General features: G+C 41.2%; 1 long non-coding RNA gene across 1 annotated transcript in view; it reads left to right on the forward strand.

The window, feature by feature from the left end:
- The window catches only part of LOC149128401 (uncharacterized), an 80,300-nt gene extending 62,767 nt beyond the window's left edge, over positions 1–17,533 (forward strand). The window contains exons 3-4 of the long non-coding RNA XR_016231044.1: positions 9,011–9,083; positions 17,267–17,533. This is a non-coding gene — a long non-coding RNA (uncharacterized LOC149128401). The remainder of the gene's footprint in view (positions 1–9,010; positions 9,084–17,266) is intronic.
- Positions 17,534–25,833: the final 8,300 nt, after the last annotated feature.

Below are 25,833 nucleotides of genomic sequence, written 5' to 3' on the forward strand. Positions count from 1 at the left end.
GTGTGTGTGTGTGAGAGAGAGAGAGAGAGAGAAAGAGAGAGAGAGAGAGAGAGAGAGAATCTTCCATTTGCTGGTTGATCCCCTCAGTGATCTCTCAAATTACTGCAACAGCTGGAGTCAGCCAGGAGCCTGGAACTCAACCCAGGTCTTTGATGTGGGTGGCAGGAACCAAAGTGCTTGAGCCATCATCTACTGCCTCCTAGAGTGTATGCATTAGCAGGAAGTTAGAATCAGGAGTAGGCCAGGACTTGAATCCAGGCACTCTGATATGTGATGTGAATACACTAAGTGATGTCTTAACCATGGGCCAAAGTCTGCCTCAGAGTTTTCATCATTATGGATGCTTAATGTTGTCAAATATTTTTCCTATGTCTATTGAAAGACCTCATATTTTAATATGTTACATTAAATGTAATGCCAACATTGTATTCCAGGAATAAGCCCTACTTCATTTAAAAGCCCTTTGAAAATGTTCCTGGATAGAATTTTTTGTCTATGCTCATAAAGGATGGTAGTTTATAGTTTTCTTGCAATGTTTTTGTTAGGGAATGCTGATATCATCTTGTGTTTTCTGAAAGAGCTTGTATACTTCATGAATGATTTTTCTTCAGATTTTTGAATATTAAAATGATGAATGTGAAATTCACCAGGGATGTCATCTGGTTCTAAAGATCTCATTGTGTGAAGATCATGAATTATAAATTAAATTTATTTAATAGGATAACATCTATTTGCTGTGTGATAGCTAGATTCCTGTTCTTGCCTCTGATACAAGAACACTTTGAGGACAAGACACAAAGGTAAAAGGTCAGTGAGCAAACAAGATTTATTTGTATATAAAGCAAAACTACACACTCGGCCGGCACCGCGGCTCAATAGGCTAATCCTCTGCCTGCAGTGCCGGCACCCTGGGTTCTAGCCCCAATTGGGGTGCTGGATTGTGTCCTGGTTGCTCCTCTTCCAGTCCAGCTCTCTGCTGTGGCCTGGAAGTGCAGTGGAGGATGGCCCAAGTGCTTGGACCCTGCACCCACATGGGAGACCAGGAGAAGCATCTGGCTCCTGGCTTCGGATCAACGCGGTGCACCAGCCGCAGTGGGTTGGCCACAGCGGCCATTGGGGGGTGAACCAAAGGCAAAAGGAAGACCTTTCTCTTTGTCTCTCTCTCTCTCACTGTCTACTCTGCCTGTCAAAAAAAACACTCAAGAAGGGAAAGAAGGGAGTACAGGCAAACTCAAGAGAGTCTCGGGTTGGGTTTCATTGAATATTTAAAGAGGGCAGAGTTTTGGGTACGGTTTGAGCCCCACCCACTTCCTTGTCCTTTTTTGAAATCTCAGAAGTGTCATTATTTCAGGTGCATGATGGGAGTAAGAGTGTCAGTCATAATAATTTTATTATAGTTACATTAGAATTAGGTAAAAGTCACCATGGGGTTGAAGCTGAAAGCCATGCTGTTTCTGCATGGTTGTTTCACAGAAGCTGTGGTTTTCTGGGGCACAGATAGCTGAAGTTTAGGTGGTACAGATAGGGCTGCCCACAGGTGGGCTGCAGGGAGAGGCTGGTGACCTTAGTTCCTCCTTGCTTGTTCACAGATTATCTATTTCCCTTTGAGTCAGTTTTGGTAAGTTACATTCTTTTAGAAAAGTTGTTGACTTCATCTAAATTGTTGGCATCATCTTGTTCATAATATTTCTTTTTTATATAGATTTATTTATTTGAAAGAGTTACACAGAGAGAGGAGAGGCAAGGAGAGGGAGGGGGAGAGAGGGGGAAAAGAGAGAGGGAGAGAGGGAGAGAGGGAAAGAGGGGGAGGGAGAGAGGAGGGGAGGGAGGGAGAGGGAGAGGGAGAGGGAGAGAGAGAGAGAGAGAGAGAGAGAGAGAGAGAGGTCTTCCATCTGCTGGTTCACTCCCCAATTGGCCGCAACTGCTGGGGCTGGGCTGATCTGAAGCCAGGAGCCTCTCCTGGGTCTCCCATGTCACGGCAGGATCCCAAGCACTTGGGCCATCTTCTACTGCTTTCTCAGGCCATAGCAGAGAGCTGGACTGGAAGTGGAACATGCAGGGCACAAACCGATACCCATATGGGATGCCAGCACTGCAGGCGGTGCCTTTACCCACTATGTCACAGCGCTGGCCCCTTAATAATATTTCTTTATTATCCTTTTGACATCTGAACTATCTACAGTTATATCCCTCTTTCATTCCTGATATTGGTAATTGGTGCCTATTTTTTTTTTTTATTCTTGAAGTGTAGCCAGAGTCTTGTATAAATAGTATGACTATTTATTATTTCAGAGATGCATCTTTTGTTTCCATCAATTTTTGCCTACTATTTATCTACTTTTTACTTTATTGTTTTCTGCCCTTGGTTATACTATGTGTTTTATATATTTTGAGTACAATTTGCTCTCCTTTTTCTTCTTTATGTAGAAAGTTAGGTCATTCACCCCATTCTCTGCCTGTCCTATTTGACTTTTCCTAGCCATGTTCTAAATGCTGTCTTTTATTTGGGAACACATCTTGTTTTCTCTACTATAAACTGCTTTAATAAATCAAATGGAACTATATTGTATTCTTTTTTTTAAAAGAAATTTATTTATTTCAAAGACAGAGTGACAGAGAGGAAGAGAGATCTTCCATCCACTGGTTCACTCCCAAAATGCCTACAATGACCTGGTTGGGCCAGGCCAAAGCCAAGAGCTTGGAGCTCCATCCAGGTCCCCACATGGGTGACGGGGGCCCAAGTACTTGGCTCATGATCTGCCTTCCTAGCAGGGAACTCTTTTGGAAGCAAAGAAGCAGATCTCAAACAGGTGCTCAGAGAGGGATGCCTTCATCGCAAGAGGCAGCTTAACTCACTGCCATATCACTGGCCCCAGAACCACACATTATTCTCCCTTGCATCTTGCACAAATACTGACATAGTTTCCTGTACATTCTAGGTGCTTAATAATTCTTAAGTAATATTTGAATGTACTTCTGAGCCCCAGACATGTATGAAGAGGGGAGACTAGTGCCCATAAAATAGTTTAGCTTATTACCATTGTTTGATCATCAGAAGTCAGCTCAGACATCATCTCTTCTTGGAAGGAGTCTTTACAGGTGGAGAGCAGTGTTCACTCATCCCTTCTCTTTGTGAATGCTCCCCTTGTGCTGAGATCATGTCCCTAACACTTAACACAATAGTTTTGGGTATTCCCTACTGTAGTCCTTGTTTTTGACAACTGGGACCCTGTCTTGTCCTTTCGGGCCCAGCACAATGCCTGATGTATAGAATCTTTCCACGAAGGTTTGTTGGATGAATGGGAAAACAAAAGGCTTTTCTCTGCCCGTGGTCTGGTGAAACATTCACAACATATGTACCAATCTGTGTGCTTGGGTCTGTTACGCCACATTTCAAAGAATAAACATGCAGGCCTATTGTGTTTGTGAAATCTGTCTTCAAGAGAAAAACGTTGAGCATATGTTGTAAGTTACTTCTCTCACTCAGAGCAAGGTCCGGAATCAATCAATGTCCAGCACCCAACAGCTAGTGGACAGCACCACCACTCATCTCCCAGCCTTTGATCTGTCTCAAGACAAAATAACTGGTTTCAGCCCAATAAACCTCTCCTGCCTTTGTTCCCAGAGATGGGGACTGCTTCACAAAGACGAGAGAGGCTGCAGCGCTACCAGTGCAGAAAGACTGAATTCAGAGCACTTACATAGTAGGAAATGTCCCTAAACTCCAGCCAGATCAATTTGTTCCCCCTCCCCAGGGCTATTATCACAGTGCCCTTGCCAAAGCTCTTGACAAGTCTTCATAATCTCTTACATGCTTTGTTCTCTGTGGAGTTTTCCAAGCACTTTCCCACCCATTATCTTTTCTAATCATCACAACATCTGTGAGGTACTCCAGAGGGCACTGAGGAAGAGAGAAAGAGCCAGCTCTGGGGCCGGGCAGCGTTGATTCAATTCGTGCTGTGCCACTTACCGCTGGTGGGCAGCTGCCAGATATCCTCATCTCCCCGAGCCTCAGTTTTCTTATTTGTAAAATGGGGATAATGATATTCACCCCAAAGACCTTCCGACAGGGTTAATACGTATAAGCCAGTTAGTACGGTGTTTGGTATGAAGAAGGTTCTTGAGAAACAGTAGCTGTCTGGTTATTGTTTTCTTGGTCTATTAGTGTTGTGATGATTTGGGGTTCCTACAGTAATTCAGGGTAAGATCAAGTTGGCCAGAATAGCGTGGTAGAATAGTGTTAATGGACATCGCGTATGTTAGTGAACTGTCTCCCAGTACAACATCTGCTAAAAGCAAGGGTAGAAGAAGCTTGAAAGCAACAACTAGTAAGCAAAAACTCAGTGCAGCAGAGGCAGGCCCTGTAGCGGAAGGACTACTGGAGTACAGCTATACTGATCCTGGAATGTTGGGCTACACTTTGTGCTTCTAGTGGTTGCCTTGGAGAATTTGGTATGTGTTTCTTTGTTCCTATGAATATGAATCAACACATATTGAACTGGCATTTGCTCTGTGCAGGCTGCTAAGTTTAGACAGGTAAGTGAGTAAATCCAGAACTGAAGGATCTTTGCTCTGCGATAGGAGACTAAACAGAGAGCCAGAGTGTATAGGATTCACTCTGCCTAGGAAAATGGTGTCAGTCTCCATGGAGCTCTGAAGGATGGGTTTTCCTCAGAGTGTCAACACTATGTGTTCACTTTTATTTATTTTTAATTGATTTGAGTAGTAGAGCTCCATCATATTCACTGTTTCACTCCCCAAACAGCTACAATGGCCTGGGCTGGGCTGGGCTGGGCTGGCCCAGGCTGCAACCAGGAGTTGGGAACTTAATCTGGGTCTCCCAAATGAGTGTCAAGGACCCAATCACTTGAGTCGTCATCTGCTCCCTCCCAGGGTACTTGTTAGTAGGAAGCTGGAATTGGGAGTTGAGCTGGGTCTCCAACCAAGGCACTCCAATATGGGATCTGTGTGTCCTAAGCAACATCTTAGCTGTGCCAAACACCCATCCCAACACTAATTCTTAAAGATGTTGGTGAGGTCTTGTGAAGGTCTGTGTGATAAGTGGTTAGCTTGGCATGATGGTCAAGAGTTTGCTCTCTAGTTAGGCAAAAGTGAGTGAGAATCCATGCTCTGTCACTGATGGACTGGGGAATTATTAAAAAGAGCTGGCTGCATGCTTGTGTTTACTCAACTTAAAATGGAGATGTTAGTAATTCCTACGTTGGAGGTTTTGAAGGATCAACAAATTTTTCTTCTTCATACAGGCTTGCACTAATTTACAGGATGGAAATTCTATAGATGGCTATAAAAATGTTGTTTTACTATGAATAAAATTGCAATGGAAAATGTAATTGCTTACCAATGATGGGCTTCAGGGCTGGCATTGTGGCGTGGCAGGCTAAGCATCCACCTGTGGTGCTGGCATCCCATATGGGTGCCGGTTCGAGTCCTGGCTGCTCCACTTCTAATTAGCTCCCTTCTGATGGCCTGGGAAAGCAGTAGAAGATGGAAGACACAGAAGAAGGTCTTGGCTTTGGATTGGCTCGGCTTTGGCCATTGCAGCCATTTGGGGAGTGAACTAGCAGTTGGAAGATCTTTCTCTCACTCTCGCTGTCTGTAACTCTACCTCTCAAATAAAATCTTTAAAAGAAGAAGAAGAAAAGAAAGTCTAGGCTTCCTGATCCTATCTTCCAACAGTTGATATCCTCACCAGACACTAGAAGAAAAGGAAAACTATATGCCCCTCTCTGGGGGTGGGCCTGCTCCACTCAGCTTACCATGGGACTCAGCAAGCAGACCTAACTGTGTTCTTCCTCGGATGAGGATGAGAGTGGGCCAAGATGTAGCTGAACCAAGTGTGTCTAGTTTCTTCTTCCCAATGAACAGATGGAAAGAATGATTTGTCCCTGGGAGAATGAGGGAATGAGTAACAGGCTAAGAGTTTTACTTTAATGAAAATCATTCATTCCTCATGGAAACATGAAGCCTGTGGAAGGGCTGTTGCCTCCAACATTTACAGCAGAGCTGTGGTGACGATTAGGTATGAGGTGATAGACACATAGTACTAACACAATACCAGGAACGTAGTAAACACTCAACAAACACTTGTATTTATTGTTCTTGCTTTGGTGGCAGATTATGGGCCCCGTATGTTGTCTGGTAACATAGCCATGAAGATATGCAAACAGACATACCAGATGCTAATGGGAAGACTATAGGCCAGAGACTGGGAGGAAATTTTTTCCAGCGGCATTGTTGATAAAGATACCCGCCCTAGAGAATTCCCTTCTTTAGAAGGCTTGGAAGCACAATTTAGGCAGCAGATGCTTAAACTGATTCAAAATAACAACACATCTCATTCAGGCCTATCCGTTCTGTAGTTGGGACCTGGTTTTTGAACTTGATAGAAGCAGACCTATCCTCTCATTTCTATAAATCCCAGTCTGTACTCATATGTGGAGGCTATAGTGCTTAGGAGATGTGTTGAAATGAGTATCTGAGGAAAAACATTGTAATCAAAATGGGTAGTTCTGGGAATAGCATGGTTGGTAGACATGGGGCAGTGATGGAGGGAGAGGCAGGAAAAACTTTGTGTTTTATGCTCTGATAATTGATAAATGCATCTGACCCAAAAGTCAGCAAGAAGACTTTCCTAAGCCCTGCTTAATCAAGTGAGATGGGTTTGACTGCCCAGCTCAAGTCTGGGGATAAGGCATAGCCGTTCCTACCCTAAGTCCAGGTCTCAAAGTAGAATAATCTGGCATCCAACTGGACTGGGAGGGAGCCCAAGGAGATCCCAAATGAGTGCTAAAGGGGCCCAAGTACTTGGGATATCTCCCACTGCCTTCCCAGGTGTGTTAGCAGGGAGCTGGATTGGAAGCAGAGTAGCCAGGACCTGAAGCAGCACACCAATTTGGTATACAAAGAGGCAGCTTAACACACTGTTCCACAGTGCTGGCCCCTAAGATTCAGCATTTCTTTGATGCTCTCAGTAAAATCCAAAGCTGCCCATCCATGAACCACTCTTTGAGTCACAAGGAAATAGGGGAAGTGGGGGATTCCAGAAATAGCAATGGCAAGAAGCTACAACTTTGCTTAGGGTCGAAGGAACACAGAGAAGGAGATGTTATCTTGGCACTGGGGAGGGAAGCTAGAATGTGCCAGGGCTGCGTGATGGGAGCTGGGATGGAGGTGGGAGAAGCCGTGTGGCAGATCCGAAGTCCACAGAGGTGCAGCTGCTCCAGAGACGACTCTGGAGGCAGAGTGACAGAGCTGCCTCCGCTCTTCAGCAAGGCTTCCCTGTAGCTGAAACTACCTTCCCCACGGGGAACGCAGCCTTGCTGCTCTGAGTTTCTCCCTCTGGGTCACCCTTTAACTTCTCATTCCTTTAATATGCTGATCAATTAAAATCAACCTCAACTTCTACCTCTGAACTTGTACAACCAACCATAGCAGAAAGGACTCTTCTAGGAATAGGACCTACCCTCTTAGAAAGAGCCTGCGAGGTAGGATGGGGGCAGGTGCAGGAAATACAAATATGGCTTTCATTAATTAACAGTTCTTTCCTGCTCACGTCACTGTGTGGCTCCAATCTTTCAGTGCCTTGGACACACTGTGCTCTCTCCCACTTCAAGGCTTTGGCAAATGCTGCACCCTTACACAGCATGCTTTTCCCCAAGCTCTGGCTGGTTAACACCTGTCCATGTTAGATCTTAGTTTAAATGTCTTTTGGGGGCAGGAGTTCGGTCTAGCTCTTAGGACACTCACATGCTGTATCAGAGTGACTGGATTCAAGTCCTGGCTCTGGCTCCAGACTCCAGCTTCCTGGGAGGCAGTGGTAATGGCTGAAATAGTTGGGTCCCTACCACTTGTGTGGGAGACCGGAATGAGTTTCAGACTCCTGGCTTCTGCCTGGCCCAGCTCCAGCTGTTGTGGGCATTTGGAGAAAGAATCAGTGGATGGGAGATCCTGCTCTCTGGTTCTCTAACAAAATTTAAAGAATTTTTCTGATTAACAGAAAGCTCCCTTATAACCCAGACTAAGTAAAATGGCCCTGAAATGATTTCTCATAACATCTTTTACTTGTTCTTCTGCACTTACAACACTGTGAATTACACATTCATGCTGTTATGTTGTATGTCCCTGTCATACACTAGACCAAGTTCCAGGGGGGTGAGCATGATGTCTGCTTTTCAGATGCTGTATTTCCCAAGCCTGAAACATTGGGTTATAATGGATGTACCTGTGTAGCACATTGGTATGCAAAAGTGGGTTGGTATTTCAGAAGCTAAAGAATACATTCCTCATGGCTGGCCTTGTGGTGCAGTGGGTTAAGCCTCTACCTGCAATGCCGACTGGTTGGGATTCTGGCTGTTTCACCCCTGGTCCAGCTCCTTGTACCTGGCAAAGCAGTGAAGGATGACCCAAGTGCTTAGGTCGTCCCTTCCATCCACATGGGAGACCCAGATGGAGTATCTCACTCCTGGCTACACCCTGGCCCAACCCTGGCCTTTGTAGCCGTTTGGTGAGTTTAATCAGTGAATGGAAGATCTCTCTCTCTTTTTGTCTGTCTCTCTGCCTTCCAAATAAAATAAATAAATCTTTTATTTAAAAAAGTGTATCTTCCTGGTTTTTCATATTTGAGTGTGAATAGAGAAATAATAGGATTTGGCATTTTTGACAAAGTAGAATGCATCTTTCTTTGGTAATAAGTTGCATGTAACCATATAAAAGTGGCTTTAAAACAGATAACAGCAACTACCGTTTGTGGGGACATTTACTTCGTGTTAAGCACTGTGCTGCTGTTTGGACGTCATTTCATTTAGTCCTCACATGCACCTTGGAGTTTGTCCCCATCTCATTGAGCACACAGAGACACAGCTCATACGTACCACAGCAAGGGTTAAGAACAACATCTCTTTGTGGTTGTCAACCAGTATCACTAGCTTTTATGACATCCACATAAGTAGTTTTAAGTATAATGTCCTGAGGTGTTTTTTTTTTTTTCTAGCCCAAGGCTAAAGAGAGGACCTAAGCTGTGACAACGGGGAATTCTTCAGGGAGTGCTCCTGCCTGGGGGTAAGGTAAGAAACGCATGCATCTGTTTGAGTAGGGGTGTGCAACCCCCAATGAATCCCAGTGTGGAGCTGGGTTAACCCTGTATGTCAAGAGCCAATGGATGTCTTTGCAGGGAGTTTAGTCTGAATTGGAACCATGAGAAAATTTGGCAGTTCGAATCCAGTGGTATACCAGGTCGCAAGAGTTAATGGTTGAATTTTCAGGAATTTTGGAAAAATTGCATGTTAGGCAGTCATTATTAACAAATAAATTTTATAAATATAAATAAAAACAAAAGGAAACAAATAGTCAAAACCTATCACTTCCTGCCTTTTACCTATTATCTCTGTCCTTGAATTGTTATGTCTATCAAAACTGAATTGTAGAAATACTGTATCAGGTGTGCTACCGCACATCTCTTCTCAGCTCTACATTCGGTGAGTCTCATTGGTAGATTGAAATCGTCCATCATGGAGTATTTACACCATGGGAATTAGCAGGTAGCACATGTTAGCCATCACCCTCCTGCAAGCACTGCACTGGTTCAATCCCCAGGAAAGGGTCCAAGTTCAGAGCCAGAGGTGCAAAGTCAGAGAACAGGATGGAGTAAAACTGCAGTAGCCTGTGGCTACCCCTCTGTGATCTGGGATAGCTGGCAGTCAAGACCTGAAGAATGTGGTTTTTGATATTCTACAAATAAAAATATCTGTCATAGATCATTTAGTTAGAAAAGGAAAATAGTGTTGAGAATGTTATGAAGTAGTAATTAAATACCATGAGTATAAAGTCACTTGGTACAAATTTTTAGGAGCTAGAAAGTCCTGTGAGTATGTGAAGTAGTTGTAGATGGGGTTTCTTCTTCCTGTGGAGCTGATTAAACTTAGAGTCAAGTGTGAGGCTGAACTATGGTAACCAACTGGGAACTTGCTGCAGTGCGCCACTGCCTGCTGCGGCCTTGGAGTGGCAGCTACAAGACTGTGGAAAGCTGTAAGGCATTTGTATAGAGTCTGGAATGTTCCTGGGTCTTGTTAGATTTGGATGGGGCTTTGAGATGTTGTCTAAGGAGCTTAGGATTATTTCAAAGAAGTAAAAGCTCACTACAACATGAGGTGACAATGGGACTATAGTTAGAATTATTGTCACCACCAGAGTTTTGACCGTTTTTGTATAACAGGTTTTCCTGGAGGGCTTTAATTGACTTCTTTTTTTTTTTTTAACTTTTATTTAATGAATATAGATTTCCAAAATACAGCTTATGGATTACAATGGCTTTTTCCCCCCATTTAATTGACTTCCAAAATCTGATTCTTAGCAAATCGGGCAATATGGCAAAGCATAGGAAATTTTTTTTTTTTTTTTTTGACAGGCAGAGTGGACAGTGAGAGAGAGAGACAGAGAGAAAGGTCTTCCTTTTTTTGCCGTTGGTTCACCCTCCAATGGCCGCCGCGGCCAGCACGCTGCGGCTGGCACACCGCGCTGATCCGGTGGCAGGAGCCAGGAGCCAGGAGCCAGGTGCTTTTCCTGGTCTCCCATGCGGGTGCAGGGCCCAAGCACCTGGGCCATCCTCCACTGCACTCCCTGGCCACAGCAGAGGGCTGGCCTGGAAGAGGGGCAACCGGGACAGAATCCGGCGCCCCGACAGGGACTAGAACCCGGTGTGCCGGCACCGCTAGGCGGAGGATTAGCCTAGTGAGCCGCGGCACCGGCCTAAAGCATAGGAAATTTTATAGAAATGTTCAATATGAATTATTTGGATAAACTTGTCTAGCCTCCATACCTGGTGCATTTTCCCAGGCATAACTTTCCTGGTTGTTTAAAAGTCATACTTTCTAAAATTAACTACAAAACATTATGTTCTTATTGCTAAAGTTTGGACAACACAGACTATGGCTATCTTTGTGTCATGATCCAAAACCTCAGAAGCAACATCCCATAAATAAAACAGTTTATGTGGTGTTCCAGACTTCTTCTACTTATATGTGCCTAACTTATATAAATATGAAAATTAAATGACAGCTATTGCTCTACAACTTGTTTTTTGTTCATTCTTTATTGTGATGTATCATATATATGGGAGATTATATAAATGGATGTATACAATTTAATGCACTATAATTAAGTGAACATTGTGCTGTCACCACTGAGGTTAAATCTAGAAAATTGTCTGCACCTTGGAAGTTGTCTGTGTCCCTTCCTAATCACAAATATTTCGCACTTATGCAGACAAAGCCATGAGTTCATTTGTGACAATTACTGTCCTGCATTTTTTATACCTGCATCATATATCTATGTATTCATAAGTAATCTTTTATTTAGTTCTGATGCTTTTGAAATTTACAGAAAAGAATCATACTGAATGCATTTTTTCTATGACTTTTTTTTTTTTATGACAGGCAGAGTGGACAGTGAGAGAGAGAGACAGAGAGAAAGGTCTTCCTTTTTTTGCCGTTGGTTCACCCTCCAATGGCCACCGTGGCTGGCGCGCTGCGGCCGGTGCACCGTGCTGATCCGAAGGCAGGAGCCAGGAGCCAGGTGCTTCTCCTGGTCTCCCATGGGGTGCAGGGCCCAAGCACTTGGGCCATCCTCCACTGCACTCTCTGGCCACAGCAGAAAGCTGGCCTAGAAGAGGGGAAACCGGGACAGAATCCGGCGCCCCGACCAGGACTAGAACCCGGTGTGCCGGCACCGCAAGGCGGAGGATCAGCCTAGTGAGCCGCGGCGCCGGCCTCTATGACGTCTTTCATTCAACTTTGTTGATGAAATTCATTCATGTTGCTGAATGAAACTGGAGCTCCTTCATTTTCACTGGTGTATGATGTTCCAATGCAGGAACAGAAATCAGCTTTGTTACCCAGTGGCCAAATGCTGGATATTTGTGTTGTTTTTTGGTATTATGTGTAATGCTCTTATATCATTTTATGCACATTTCCTGGTACATGTATATAAAAGTTTTCCCAAGATACGTACTTAAGAGAGGGCTTGGTAGATCACAGGATTTTTATGTGTTCATCTTTACGAGGTGACACAAATTGTGTTCCAACATGGTTTTACGAATTTACTTTCTGATGCACAGTTGGTGAGAGGTGCTATTTCTTCAAATTTTTTTCCAACATGTGGTATTGTCAGACTTTTAAGAAAATTACCTATGACTATCATTGTAGTTTTAAGTTGCATTTACCTGATTCCTAATGAAGCTAAATTTCTTTTCACATAATTTTGACCATTGCATTTTTTTCTTTCATGAAGTATTAGTTAAAGTTATTTGTCCATTTTTGTTTTGAGTTGTTTTTTTTTTTTTAAAGATTTATTTAATTGAAAAGGAGACCAAAAGAGATTTTACATTTGCTGATTCACTTCCCAAGTGCCTGAGACAGCTGAGGCTGCACCAAAATAAAGCCAGGAACATACAACTCCATCTGAGTTTCCCATGTAGGTGGCAGGGATGCAAGTACTTGGGTCATCATCTTCTGCCTTCCTACATCCCTGGGCACAGTAACAGGAAGATGGATCAGAACCTGAGCAGCCAGGACTTGAATCGGCATCCTGATATGGGATGTGGATGATGAAAGTGGTGGCTTAACCTACTGCACCATGATGCTAGCCTTCCTGAATTGCTTTTAATTTGATTATTCTACAGTGTTCTTTGTATGTAGTTTTTCTTCAAATCAAAGATGTCACTGGTTAAAAGTACACCACAATTTTGTGTTATATTAAGGAAAAAACATTGTCAAATTAAAACCTACCATTAATCACAGTATACCCCAAGTTTCCATGATGGTAAAATATAAGAATCTATTTGTCTTAGAAACAAAAAATATATCCTAGATGCAAGATCTTTCCCAGTAATACATGTTGTAAATAAGTTCTCTTGACTGATGGCCTGTATTTCCCTCTATTGATGATATGTTTCACTTTGATTAACTGGAGTTCTAAGTGTTAATGAAGTTGAATTCATTTACCTCTTTTCTTTGATTTTTTTCATTTTGCGCTTTTAAAAAACATTTTAAAATGTAAGATAAGAGATATAATCTTCTAAAGGTTATATAATTTGCCCTTTGAAGTTCATCATTAATTGACTTTAGTTATTTTGTGATTTAAGGGATCAACAAAATATTTTTCTTATGGCCTATTTCTTTTCCAAAACCTATTAACTTTTTGTACCAATATTGCACTAAATTTTTTACAGCTTAACATCTGCTACAGCAAGTAGTCCTCTCCATTTTTTCTTCAAAGGCATTTTAGTTATTCTTGGTCCTTTGCACACACTTATCACATACATGTACACGTGTGCACACACACATTACCTCCAACCAAAAATAATTATCAGGACTTTGGCACCACAGTGAGTCTGTAAGCGTATTTGAGTAGGAATGACAGCAATGTATTACTGACTCCAAAAATCCATTAAGCTAGTAAGTATCTGCATTTTAGAATCCTTATTAATTTACCTAGACAATGTCTACGGTTTTGTGGGTATCTTCCAGGTTTTCTATAAGATTTTTCTCCCTAAATATTTTTATGCTATAAAAATCAGTACTTGTGTTTGTGTTTTGTTGCTGATGTATACAATACAAGGGATGCTCAAAAAATTGATGGAAAATGTGCACTATGGAAAAACTGTGGATTTCAGGGGTTTTTTTGCACCAAAATAAACTTCTTTTTGAACTCCATTTTCCTCATGAACTTTTTGGAGTAATCTCAGATAATTGAGGTTTGTATATTGCCCTTGTATCCAGCAACAGTTCATCAATTCAAGCTTGGTCTAATAACATATTTGTAGTTTTTAAATCTCCTGCATACACAATGATAACATCTGTGATTAATATCAGTTCTGTTTCTTTTGTTTCCCAGTATTCATGGGCTAGAATTTACAGTATAATACTAAATGGAGATGATAATAGCAGGCAATCTTGTCTTACTCTCAACCCCAGATATCCATTGTTAACAGGATAATGTTTAATGTTGGGTTTTTGCTTTTGTAGTTAGACTGTATAAGATTAATGAGATTCCTTATGCTCAAAGCCATGCTTCATGAATAACTAGTTGAGCAATTGTAAGCAAATTCCCTCTCTGAATTAGTGTCCTTATCAGAAAAATGGGATATCTTACTCTGGAGTCCCTAATAAGCACCCACAGAGGCAAGAATTTGGTGTGAGTGCCAGCGAGGTGTAAGCCCACGGCAGCGAGGGTGAGCACAAGTCAAAATGAGCAGCAGGGATTGCTGGAGCAAGGCAGGACGAGCCTTGCTTCCCTGGCCACTAATGATAAGCTACAAAACATGGCCAGTGTCTGAGCAGCTGAGCCACTCAGTCCTGCATGATGCCTACAGAGAGACTGCAAGGTCGCATGGGTCTCAGCATAATTGGGTAGGAGGCAGGAGAGAGATTTGATTCTCCTGTGTCCCGTATTTTACTGGTCAACACTGGCCATCCTGGGAGTTAACATTGCTTCTGGGCTCCATTAGCAGGCTTTCTGGAAGATATGGGCAGCCAGTCCTGTACCCTGTGAAGAGATGTTTCACCTGAGTCTGTAGGTTGTGGGAGGGCCAGGCATTCCAGGTAAGTGGCCCATCAGCCTCAAGTGGCAGAACCACCTGTCCTTTGTTGAAGTGGCGGGTGGAGCAGAGACAATGGCTGAGTCCAGCACACAATGGAGGCTAAGAGACCATGAGGAAGTGCGTAGGGCAGCTGATGGGGCAACCAGTAGTACTTAAGCCTTGGGATTGTTTGTGGATTAAATGTATTACTTGTAACTAATCTTAGATTAAATAAAATGCTTAGAAAGGTACTAGGAATGGAGTGAACTCTCAAATACTGTCAGCTAAAATGCAGTACAATTTTTAACCTTTTTCTCTGTAGATTCTGATCTTTGTGAAATGTGAGAAAAGCCTTCCCCACTTGGCTACTACAAAAATAGCATCCATCTGGATTTTATTTGAGTATAAGAAGTGAGGTCAGAATCACGTTTTATGTTATTCCAAATGACTTGACACCAGTCCAAACACCGTCTATTGAATATTGCATATTTAAGTCTTTGAAACTTGATTTATAATATAGGAAATTTGCATATTTATTTGCTAATTATTAACTTTTTTCTGTTTCATTGATCTATCTGGAAGATCTATTGTACTATTTTAAAGGTTATAGTTTTATGATAATAATGTATTATGGGACATATTGCCATTTCTTACTCCTCTTTTTTAAAAGATTATCCTAGTAATTTTTAAATTTATAATTGTAGATGAAATTAGCAATTAGTTTTTCTGAGTCCCTTCTCCTAGAAATACCTGTTGGGATTTTCATTGTGAATACATTCAGTTATGGTTTAAATTAGGAAAAATATACAATGGAGAAATACACTTTTAAATAACAAACTCTTTCCATTTATTCAAATTTTAATGCATATTAGAATTTTTATACTTTCTTTTAAGTCCCAAACATTTCTAGTTATGTTGTTCCTAGATAATTTATGATTGTCCATAGTTTTAAATGGAATGTTTTCTTCTATCTTTATTTTACTTGATTGTTGTTCATGTAGAAGGAATCCATTGGCTTTCTTTTGAATTTTTACCTACTTTATTGAGTTATATGTTGCAGTGTGGTACCCATGTCAAGCATGCAATTCTATGATTTTTAGTAGCATTACTGAGTAGTGCAACTAATTAACATAAATTAGTTAACAAATACTTTCACTTTCCAGTAAGCTCCATCATGCCTATTTATTATTAATACCAGTTCCCACCCCTGTCCCTAGGTCTGTGTTCTGTTTTGAACAACACATATAAGCAGATTTCTACAATATGCAGCCTCTTGTGTCAGGCTTTCTTCCACTTAGTGTAGTGTTTTTCAAGGTTGCCTTGTGATACCACATGAATTAATGTTTGTTTTTTTTTTTGAACTGCTGAATAGCACTCTCCTATATGTTTGTACCACATTTTATTTATGCAGTCACACCAGTGATGGACATTTATGTTGTTTCCAGTTTTGGACTAATTATCAATAATATCACTGTGACTATTTCATGAAGTCTTTGTGTGAACACATGTTCTCATTCCTCTGGGTTGTATACATAGGAGTGGAATTGGTGGGTTGCATGGCAATTTTATGTTAAACTTTTTTGAGAAACCATCCAAGGACTTTCCAAAGGGGCTATACCATTTTACATTCCTATTAAGAATGTCTTGATTCGGGGCCGGTGCAGTGGCTCACTTGGTTAATCCTCCGCCTGCGGCGCCAGCATCCCATATGGGCGCCAGGTTCTAGTTCCGGTTGCTCCTCTTCCAGTCCAGCTCTCTGCTGTGGCCTGGGAGGGCAGTGGAGGATGGCCCAAGTGCTTGGGCCCCTGCACCCGCATGGGAGACCAGGAAGAAGCACCTGGCTCCTGGCTTCGGAGCAGCCATTTGGGGAGTGAACCAGCAGAAGGAAGACCTTTCTCTCTTTCTCTCTCACTGTCTATAACTCTACCTGTCAAATAATAATAATAAAAATTAAAAAAAAGAATGTGGATTCTTTAGGTACTTTAAAATCTGCATTTTGGGGCTGGCACTGTGGCGTAGTGGGTAAAACCACTGCTTGTGAAGATGGCATCCCATGTGAACTCCAGGAGTTTCGGCTGCTTCAGTTCTTCTGAAATAGCTCCCTCTAATGTGCCTGGGAAAGCAGTGGAAGATGGTCCAAGTGCTTGGACCCCTGCACCCACATGGGAGACCTGGATGAAACTCCTGGCTCCTGAATTAGGATTGACCCGATGCTGCCTGTTGTAGCCAATTGGGGAGTGAACCAACAGATGGAATATCTCTCTGTATCTCTCAATCTTTCTCTCTGTATCTCTCAATCTCTCTCTGTAACTCTTTCAAATAAATAAACCTTGAAATATCCATATTTTTTTACATGACTGCTTATAGAATAGTATTTTATTAACTAATAGTTTTGCTCTTGGTACTTGTATTAGTATATATGCTCAATTAACAGTAAACAGCATTTCAACTCAAAGTAGCTTAAGGAAAAAAAGAAACACTGATTTATGTGATTATCAAGAACAAATAAAGTGCTATTCAAGTATAACTAGAATTCAATGACTTAAAAGATGATTTTTCAGTTGTGTTTCCGTTATTTTTTTTAAAAAAAGATTTTATTTATTTAAGAGGTGGAGCTACAGGCAGAAGGAGAGACAGACTGAAAGGTTTTCTATCTGCTGGTTCGCTCCCTAGATGGCCACGACAACCAAAGCTGGGCTGATCAGAAGCCAGGAGCTTCCTCTGGATCTCTCATGTGGGTGCAATGGCCCAAGCACTCGGACCATCCTCCATTGCTTTTCCAGGCCATAAGCAGAGAGCTGGATTAGAAGAGGAGCCGCCGAGACATAAACCAGTGCCCATAGAGGATGCCGGCACTGCAGGTGGAGGCTTAACCTACTATGCCACAGCGCTGGCTGTTCAGTTGTATTTCTTAATCTTGAACATCCTGAAAGATGATGGATGCTGAATGATTAAATAGTTTTGTCATTTAATTTATTCATGTAATAGATTATGTTGATCAATATCTTGGTATTATGCCATGCTTGAATTTCTGAAAAAAAAAAAAAACATTTGGTAATATTGTATCATTTTATAAAGTACATTTTTGGCTAGTATTTTGTTTCTAACTTTTATTTCTAAATGTATGGGTGAGATTAATCTTTGTTTTGAACAATTCTCAAACAATTTTGTTAGAATGCTTACTGATAAAATGAGTTGGAGAGGCTTCTGTGGTTTTACAAGGCTTGGAATAATTTAAATGAGGTACAATAATTTGATGGCTTAGATGAAGCTTAGTACTGAGCTCATTTGGATTTTGTACCATTTTCAATGGTAGATTTCTTGTCACTTTCAACAGCTTTTATAATTATTCTACTTTTCTCCTGCTTCTTAGATTAACATTGGCCATTTTCATTTGGTTAGCAAGTTATTATCTCTTTCCTGTAGGTTTTCAAATTTGTGGCTATGGAACTACAAATTATATTTTGGTTTTTTAAATTTATTTTTTAAGGAATACAAATTTTATAAGTACAACTTTAAGAATATAGTTATTCTTCCCACCATACCCACCCTGCCACCCACACTCCTACCCCTCCACCTCCTCCCTCTTCCCTTGCCAGTCCCATTTTTCATTAGGATTCAGTTTCAATTAACTTTGTTACCCAGAAGACCAACTCTATACTAAGTAAAGGTTTCAACAATTTGCACACACACATTACAGTTAACTCTTATAATACAACTCACTGAGGACATAGGTCCTGCATGGGAAGTTATTACACAGTGACTTCTGTTGTTAAGTTAACAACACTCTTAGGTATGATGTCAGTGACCATCCAAGGCTCTTGACATGAGCTGCCACAGTTATGGAGGCCTTTTGAATCCACAAACTCCATAAGTATTTATACAAGGCCATAAGGAAAGTGGAAGTTATCTCCTCCTTTTAGAGAAAAGCACATCCTTCTTTGGTGGCCACTTCTTTCCGCTGGAGTCTCACTCACAGAAATCCTTCATATAGAATATGTGTCTTGGCTTTCCAAGCCTGAAATGCTCTCACAGGCTTTTCAGCCAGACCAGGAAGCCTTAAGGGCTGATTCTGAGTCAGAGTGTTACTTAAAGCAATTGTCATTCTGTGAGTCTGCTGGTGGACTGCTTCCCTTGTTGGAACATTCTCTCCTTTTAATTCTATCATTATTACCAGACACTTGAGCCTATTTATATGATCATTTTAATACTTAATACTACTATATGTTAACTGTAACACTTAATATGATCACTTTAACAATTAAGATGATATTTTTACCATCAAGCTTAATGGGATTTAGAGTTCCATGACAAGTTTTTAAATTGCACCCTTGGAAATAAGTCCATAGGAATGTATGCAGAACTATACTGCTTTACAGTTACAAATTTCCTTTTAATTTCTATTGTCCTTGATTAGGGATTAGTTATACCAATTCCAAGTAAATGTAAGTTGTTGTTGTTGTTGTTGTTGAAGATTTATTTATTTATTTGAAAGTCAGAGTTACACAGAGAGGAGAGGCAGAGAGAGATCTTCAATCCGCTGGTTCACTCCCCAATTTGCCACAATGGTCGTAGCTGCGACGATCTGAAGCCAGGAGGCAGGAGCTTCCTCCAGGTCTCCCATGTGGGTGCAGGGGCCCAAGGACTTGGGCCATCTTCCACTGCTTTCCCAGGCCACAGCAGAGAGCTGGATCGGAAGTGGAGCACCCAGGACTCGAAAACTGCAGAATAGAAATTGTATCATTTCCATTTCCCCAATGATAAATAAAGGTCAATGTATTTTCCTGAGTCTATCAGACATGGTTCTCTGTCACTGTCAAGTGTTTGTTCATAACTCCCACTTACCTTAAAAATTTATTTGTGATTTATGCTGCCAAGATAGATTTACTCTATGATAGCTGATTGTTACCATAAATTAGAAAAAACATATCCTTCCCAAAGACTCTGAAAAATCATCCTGGTGGTTGGATAGGGGAGGGAAGTAAGTCAAGTCCTGAAGAATAACCAGTGTGGGCTTGAGTTTGCTCTTCTACCTCCCAGCTGTGGCCCTGGTACAGAAGGGAATCCCAGGTGTGGACTGCAGACACTCAGGGAAACTTTGTCCCGCTATCCTGAAGAGTACAAGAGTCCCCTGTAAGCTAAGGAATGCTGGTGGGAAATTCCAGCTGTTTTTCCTTTACTTCCTTTTTACCACGTCTTCCCCTCTTGCTCCTGTCCCAAAGGCAGCTCCTTTTTTGAAGCTGCTCTACTGCATGCATGGCAATGGGAAAGACCCTAAAAACCTGGAGACGAAACTTCTTTGTGGCCAGAGGAACTGGACTAAGAGGCTCCTGTGGTCTGAGCATCTGACTCTCTGTTTTATCTTTTTTTTTTCTTTTTTTGACAGGCAGAGTGGACAGTGAGAGAGAGAGAGAGAGAGACAGAGAGAAAGATCTTCCTTTACCATTGGTTCACCCTCCAATGGCCGCTGTGGTCAGTGTACCAGGCTGATCCGAAGCCAGGAGCCAGGTGCTTCTCCTGGTCTCCCATGGGGTGCAGGGCCCAAGCACTTGGGCCATCCTCCACTGCACTCCCTGGCCACAGCAGAGAGCTGGCCTGGAAGAGGGGCAACCGGGACAGAATCCAGTGCCCCAAGCGGGACTAGAACCCGGGGTGCCGGCGCTGCAGGCGGAGGATTAACCTATTGAGCTGTGTTGCTGGACCCTGTTTTATCTTGATGCTTCACTCTAGGCGTGGCTCCAGTCATGTGAAAGCTCGGGAGGCTAACACTCAGAGCCAGGCCTATAGCTCTTGTCAAAGAACGGAGGAAAGATTGGACTATGGGATGTGGGATGTGTTGGGGGAAATCCTTGAGAGGAGAGAGATGGAGAAGGGAATCCCCAAATTGTGTATGAACCAATGTTAGCATCTCTCAACTGCACATTTATGAAACAGGTCCAAAGAAACATGGCTGAGATTTGAAAACTGATCTAGAATATAATCCACAGCCCCAGTCTCAAACTAAGTTATGAGTAGTGCATGCATGGGGCAAACCCCATAGGGCACAGCAAAGGCTTTGAAAGTTCAGTTGACATTGAAAGTACAGTACATGAAAGATGAAACTGAAGTTACAGTCTGCATCTAACCAGGTTTACTACTAAAATCATCCATCTCTAGAGAATATTTACAGTGCTCACAATTTTACATACAACATACAATCCAGGATTCTTCAACACATAAAATTCCAAGACAATATATGTAATTCCCAAGGGAAAAGACAAACAATAGGTGCTAACCCCAGGGTGATCTCAGTGACTGATTTAACAGTGCCTTTAAGAAGCTATTGTGACTTGAAGTGAATAGAAAGTTTCTCAGAAAAGGAAACCACAGTAAGAACCAATTAGAAATTTAAAAACTGCCAAACATAATAGCTGGGGCAGTATTTGTTTGGACTACCAGTTAAGACACTGAGTAGGACACCTGCCTCCCATGTCACAGTCGTTGGGTTTGAGTTCTGGCTCTGCTCCCAATTGCACTTTCTGTTAATGTGCACCCTGGGAGGCAGCAAGGGTGGCCAAAGTACCTGGGTCTCTGCCACCCAAGTGTGAGACCTTTGTTGAATTCTTGGCTTCTGCTTTGGCCTGGGCTAGACTGGTCACTGCAGATATTTGGGGAGTAACCAGAAGATGGAAGATTCACTCATTCATATTCATTCATTCATATTCTCTCTCTCACCTTTAAGGATAGATACATAGATAAGTAAATAAGATATTTTTAAAAATGCAATATCCAGAATAAAAACTTCGTTAGTTGGGCTTAATAACAGAATGGAGATGATACAGAAGAGAATTGGAGACCTTGGAAGCAGACCAATAAAAATTATCCAGTTGGAAAAATAAAGAGGAAAAGTGTTCACAAAAAATGAGCAGAGCTTCAACAACCTATAGGATATTCAAAAGGTCTAATATTTGTGCTGTTGGAGCTCCAGAAGCAGCAGCAGAAGGTACATATTTAGAAAACATATTTGAAAGAACAATGAAAAAAATATAAATTTGGTGAAAGATACAAGTTTATATTTCAATATCATTGACTCACAAAAAGTATAAATTTAAAAAACCAGTGCATCTATCTGTCATGGCAAAACTTATAAAAACTCAAGTTTAAGAAAAAGAATTCTTGAAAGCAGTCAGAGAAGTGCAGGGACAATGATTTTTATAACAGTGGATTTTACAAAGTCTTGGGGGTCAAGGAACAGTAGAACAAAGCCTTCAATGAGAACTGTTAATTCAGAATTTTATATCCAGTAAGAATATTGGGGCTGAGGGTAAAATAAGATATTTGCAGATAAAGAAGAAAATTCATCACAGCAGATCAAGGAAGCTCCTCAGTTTAAAGGCAAAATCCTTGAAACTTCAGAATTGAAGGAATAGTAACGGGAATGGCAAATATGTGGGACTATGGAATAGATGATTTCCCTTCTCAAGTTATTTAAAATATGTCTGACTGTTGAAAGCAAATATTACAAGATAGTTTGGTAGGATTTTCAACCTATGGAGATACAATACATGTGACTGCTGTAATAAGTGAGAGAGTAATGGGAACTGTATGATTATAACATCTATGTTCTACATGATATAATGAAATAGGTATTCTTTTTTAAAAAAGGGTTTATTAATACATTAGATACCCAGGGGCATAGCATATTCGTGATAATTACTACAACCCAATTCTCATCGATTCTCTTGTTGATGTGATACTAATACAGGGGAACAGATTCAAGGTAGTTTATAGATAAAATTCTAGTAATACAATAATCCCTCTTTCCCTCCCTCACTCCCTCCCTCCTTTTAATTTTTGAAATAATGTTTTTAATTTCCAATTTAGTCAAAAGTTTAATGCCCATTAAATAGAGTTCAACAAGTAAAAAGATGATAGTTCAGCAGGAATATAGGCAAGAATTATAAATGATAACCCAATAGATGTCCAAATCCACTTACATATAGTACATTTAAAAATAATCACAGGGCCGGCGCTGCAGCTCAATAGGCTAATCCTCTGCCTGCGGTGCCGGCACCCTGGGTTCTAGTCCCAGTCAGGGCGCCAGATTGTGTCCCTGTTGCTCCTCTCCAGTCCAGCTCTCTGCTGTGGCCCAGGAGGGCAGTGGAGGATGGCCCAAGTGCTTGGGCCCCTGCACCTGCATGGAAGATCAGGAGAAGCACCTGGCTCCTGGCTTCCGATCAGCGTGGTGCGCTGGCCGCAGTGGCCATTGGAGGGTGAACCAACGGAAAAGGAAGACCTTTTTCTCTCTCTCTCTCACTGTCTACTCTGCCTGTCAAAAAAAAAAAATTAATAAAATTAAAAAATAAAAAATAATCACAGGTCATTAAAACTACATAGGATGTCTATAGATATTAACTACCACAAATGTGATAAAAAGTACAATTTCTTTTCTGGGTCTGATTTATTTCACTTAGCATAATGATCTCCAGTTGAATCCATTTTGCTGCAAATGTCAGTATTTCATTCTTTTTTATGACTTAGTAGTACTTCATTATATTTATATACCCAGATTTTCAATCCATTCATCATTTGATGGATACATGGATTGATTCCATATCTTAGCTATTGTGAATAGAGTTGCTATAAGCATGGGGGTACAGATAATATTTGATAAGCTGATTTCATTTCCTTTGGGTAAATTCCCAAGAGTGGAATGGTTGGGTCGTATGGTAGATCAATTTACGGATTTCTGAGGAATCTACATGCTGTCTTTCATCATGGTTGTACTAGTTTACATTCCCACCAACAGTGGGTTAGGGTAACTTTTTCTCCACATCCTCTCCAGCATTTGCTATTTTTTGACTTTTGAGTGATACCTCAATTCTAACTGGGGTAGGATGAAACTGCATTGTTGTTCAATATTTATTCATTTTATTTGAAAGGCAGAGTTACAGAGAGGCAGAGGCAGAGAGAGAGAGGTCTTCCATTTGCTGGCTCACTCCCAAATGGCTGCAGGAGCCGGAGCTGGGCCAACTCAAATCCAGAAACCAGAAGTTTCTTCTGGATCTCGCACATGGGTGCAGGGGCCCAAGGACTTGGGCCATCTTCTACTGCTTTCCCAGACCATAGCAGAGAGCTGGATCAGAAGAGGAGCAGCTGGGATTTGAACCGGTGCCCATATGGGATGCTGGCACAGCAGGCAGTGGCTTTACCCATTGCACCACAGCGCCAGTCCCACATTATGGTTTTTATTTGCATTTCCCTGTTGGCTAGTGATCCTGAGCATTTTTCATGTGTCTTTTGGCCATTTGTATTTTATCCTTCAAAAATTGCCAGTCCTTTGCCCAGTTCTTAAATGGATTGCTTGTTTTACTGTTGTTGAGTTTCTTGAGTTCCTTATATATTCTGGATGTTAATCCTTTATCAGATGTATAGACTGCACATATTTTCTCCCATTCCTGTAGATATTTCTTCCCTTTGTTGACTGTTTCCTTTGCAGTGCAGAAGCCCCTCAGCTTGATATAATACATTTTTTCTATTTTGCTTGTATTGCCTGTACTTCTGGGAAGAAGTCCTTGACTAAACCAATGTCTTGCAGTGTTTCTCCTATGTGTTCCTCTAGTAATTTGATGGTTTCAGGGTTTACGTTTAGATCATTGATCCATTGTGAGTTGATTTTTATATAGGGTGTAAGATAGGACTCTTGTTTTATATGTCTGCTGTGGAGATCCAATTTTCTCAGCACCATTTGTTGAAGGGACTGTGCTTTCTCCAGGGAGTGATTTTAGTTCATTTGTCAAAGATTAGTTGGTTGTAGATGTACAAATTAATTTTTGGAGTCTCTAATCTGGTCCATATGTCATTCTGTGCCAATACCAGGCTGTTTTGATTATAACTACCCTGTAATATGTCTTAAAATCTGGTAGTGTGATGCCTCCAACTTTATTTTTATTGTTTAAGAAACTTCTTTAGCTATTCAGGGTCTCTTGTGTTTCAAAATGAATTTTAGGTTTATTTTTTCTATATCCGAAAAGAGTGTTCTTGGGATTTTGATGGGGATTGCAATCTGTAAATTACTTCGAGTAGTATGTACATTTTGATGATAGTCTTCCATTCATGAACATGGAAGGTTTTTTCCATTTTTTGTGTCTCATTTCTTTACTTAATATTCCTTAATTTTCAATGTACATATCGTTCATGTCCTTGATTAAATTTATCCCATGGTATTTTTTTTTTTTGTAGCTATTCTGAATGAGACTGATCTTAGAAGTTCTTTCTCAGCCAGTGCATTGATGATATATAAGAATGCTATTGGTTTTTGTGTGTTGATTTTGTATCCTGCAACTTTACCAAATTCTCTTAAGTTCCAACAATCCCTTAATGGGGTCTTTTGGTTCCCATATATAAAGAATCATGTCATCTGAAAAAGGAGATGATTTGACTTCCTCCTTTCCCATTTGTATCACTTTTGTTTCTTTTTCTTGCCTAATGGTTCTGGCTAAAACTTCCAGAACTATACTGAACAGTAACGTTGAGCGTTGGTATCCTTGTCTGATTCCAAATCTTAGTGGAAATGCTTCCAGCTTTTCCTTATTCAGTATGATGTTGACTGTGGGTTTGTCATGTATTGCCTTGATTGTGTTAATGTATGATCCTTCTATACCCTGTTTGCTAAAGGTTTTTTTTTAAGAATTATTTATTTATTTGAAAGACAGAGTTAGAGAGAACAAAAGACACAGAGAAAACGCTTTCATCTGCTGGATAACCCCACCCCACCCCCGCCCCAAATGGCCGCAATGGCCAGAGCTGGGCTGAACTAAAGCCAGGAGCCAGGAGCTTCTTTGAGTCTCCCACGTGGGTACAGAGGCCCAAGCACTTGTGCCAACCTCTGCTGCATTCTCAGGTGCATTAGCAGGGAGCTAGATCAGAAGTAGAGCAGCTGGGACTTGAACTGCCTCAGCTCTGGCCCCTGCTTCAGGTTTTTATCATGAAAGAATGTTGTATTTTATCAAAAGCTTTCACTGCATCTATTGTAATCATGGCTTTTGTTGTTCAGTATTTTAATACTATGTATCATGTTTGTTGATTTGCAAATTTTGAGCCATCCCTGTATTCCAGGGTTAAAACCTGCTTGGTCTTGGTGAATGATCTTTTTGGTATATTGTTGGAATTTGAATTTGAATTTGTTGAGGCCTTTTGCGTATATGTTCATCAGGGATATTGGTCTATAGTTGTCTTTCTTTGTTGCATCTTTTTTTTCT

This window comes from Oryctolagus cuniculus, chromosome 1, assembly GCF_051225735.1.
Source record: "Oryctolagus cuniculus isolate XC-2025 breed Fujian yellow rabbit chromosome 1, ASM5122573v1, whole genome shotgun sequence".
In the NCBI taxonomy this organism is placed as follows: domain Eukaryota; kingdom Metazoa; phylum Chordata; class Mammalia; order Lagomorpha; family Leporidae; genus Oryctolagus; species Oryctolagus cuniculus.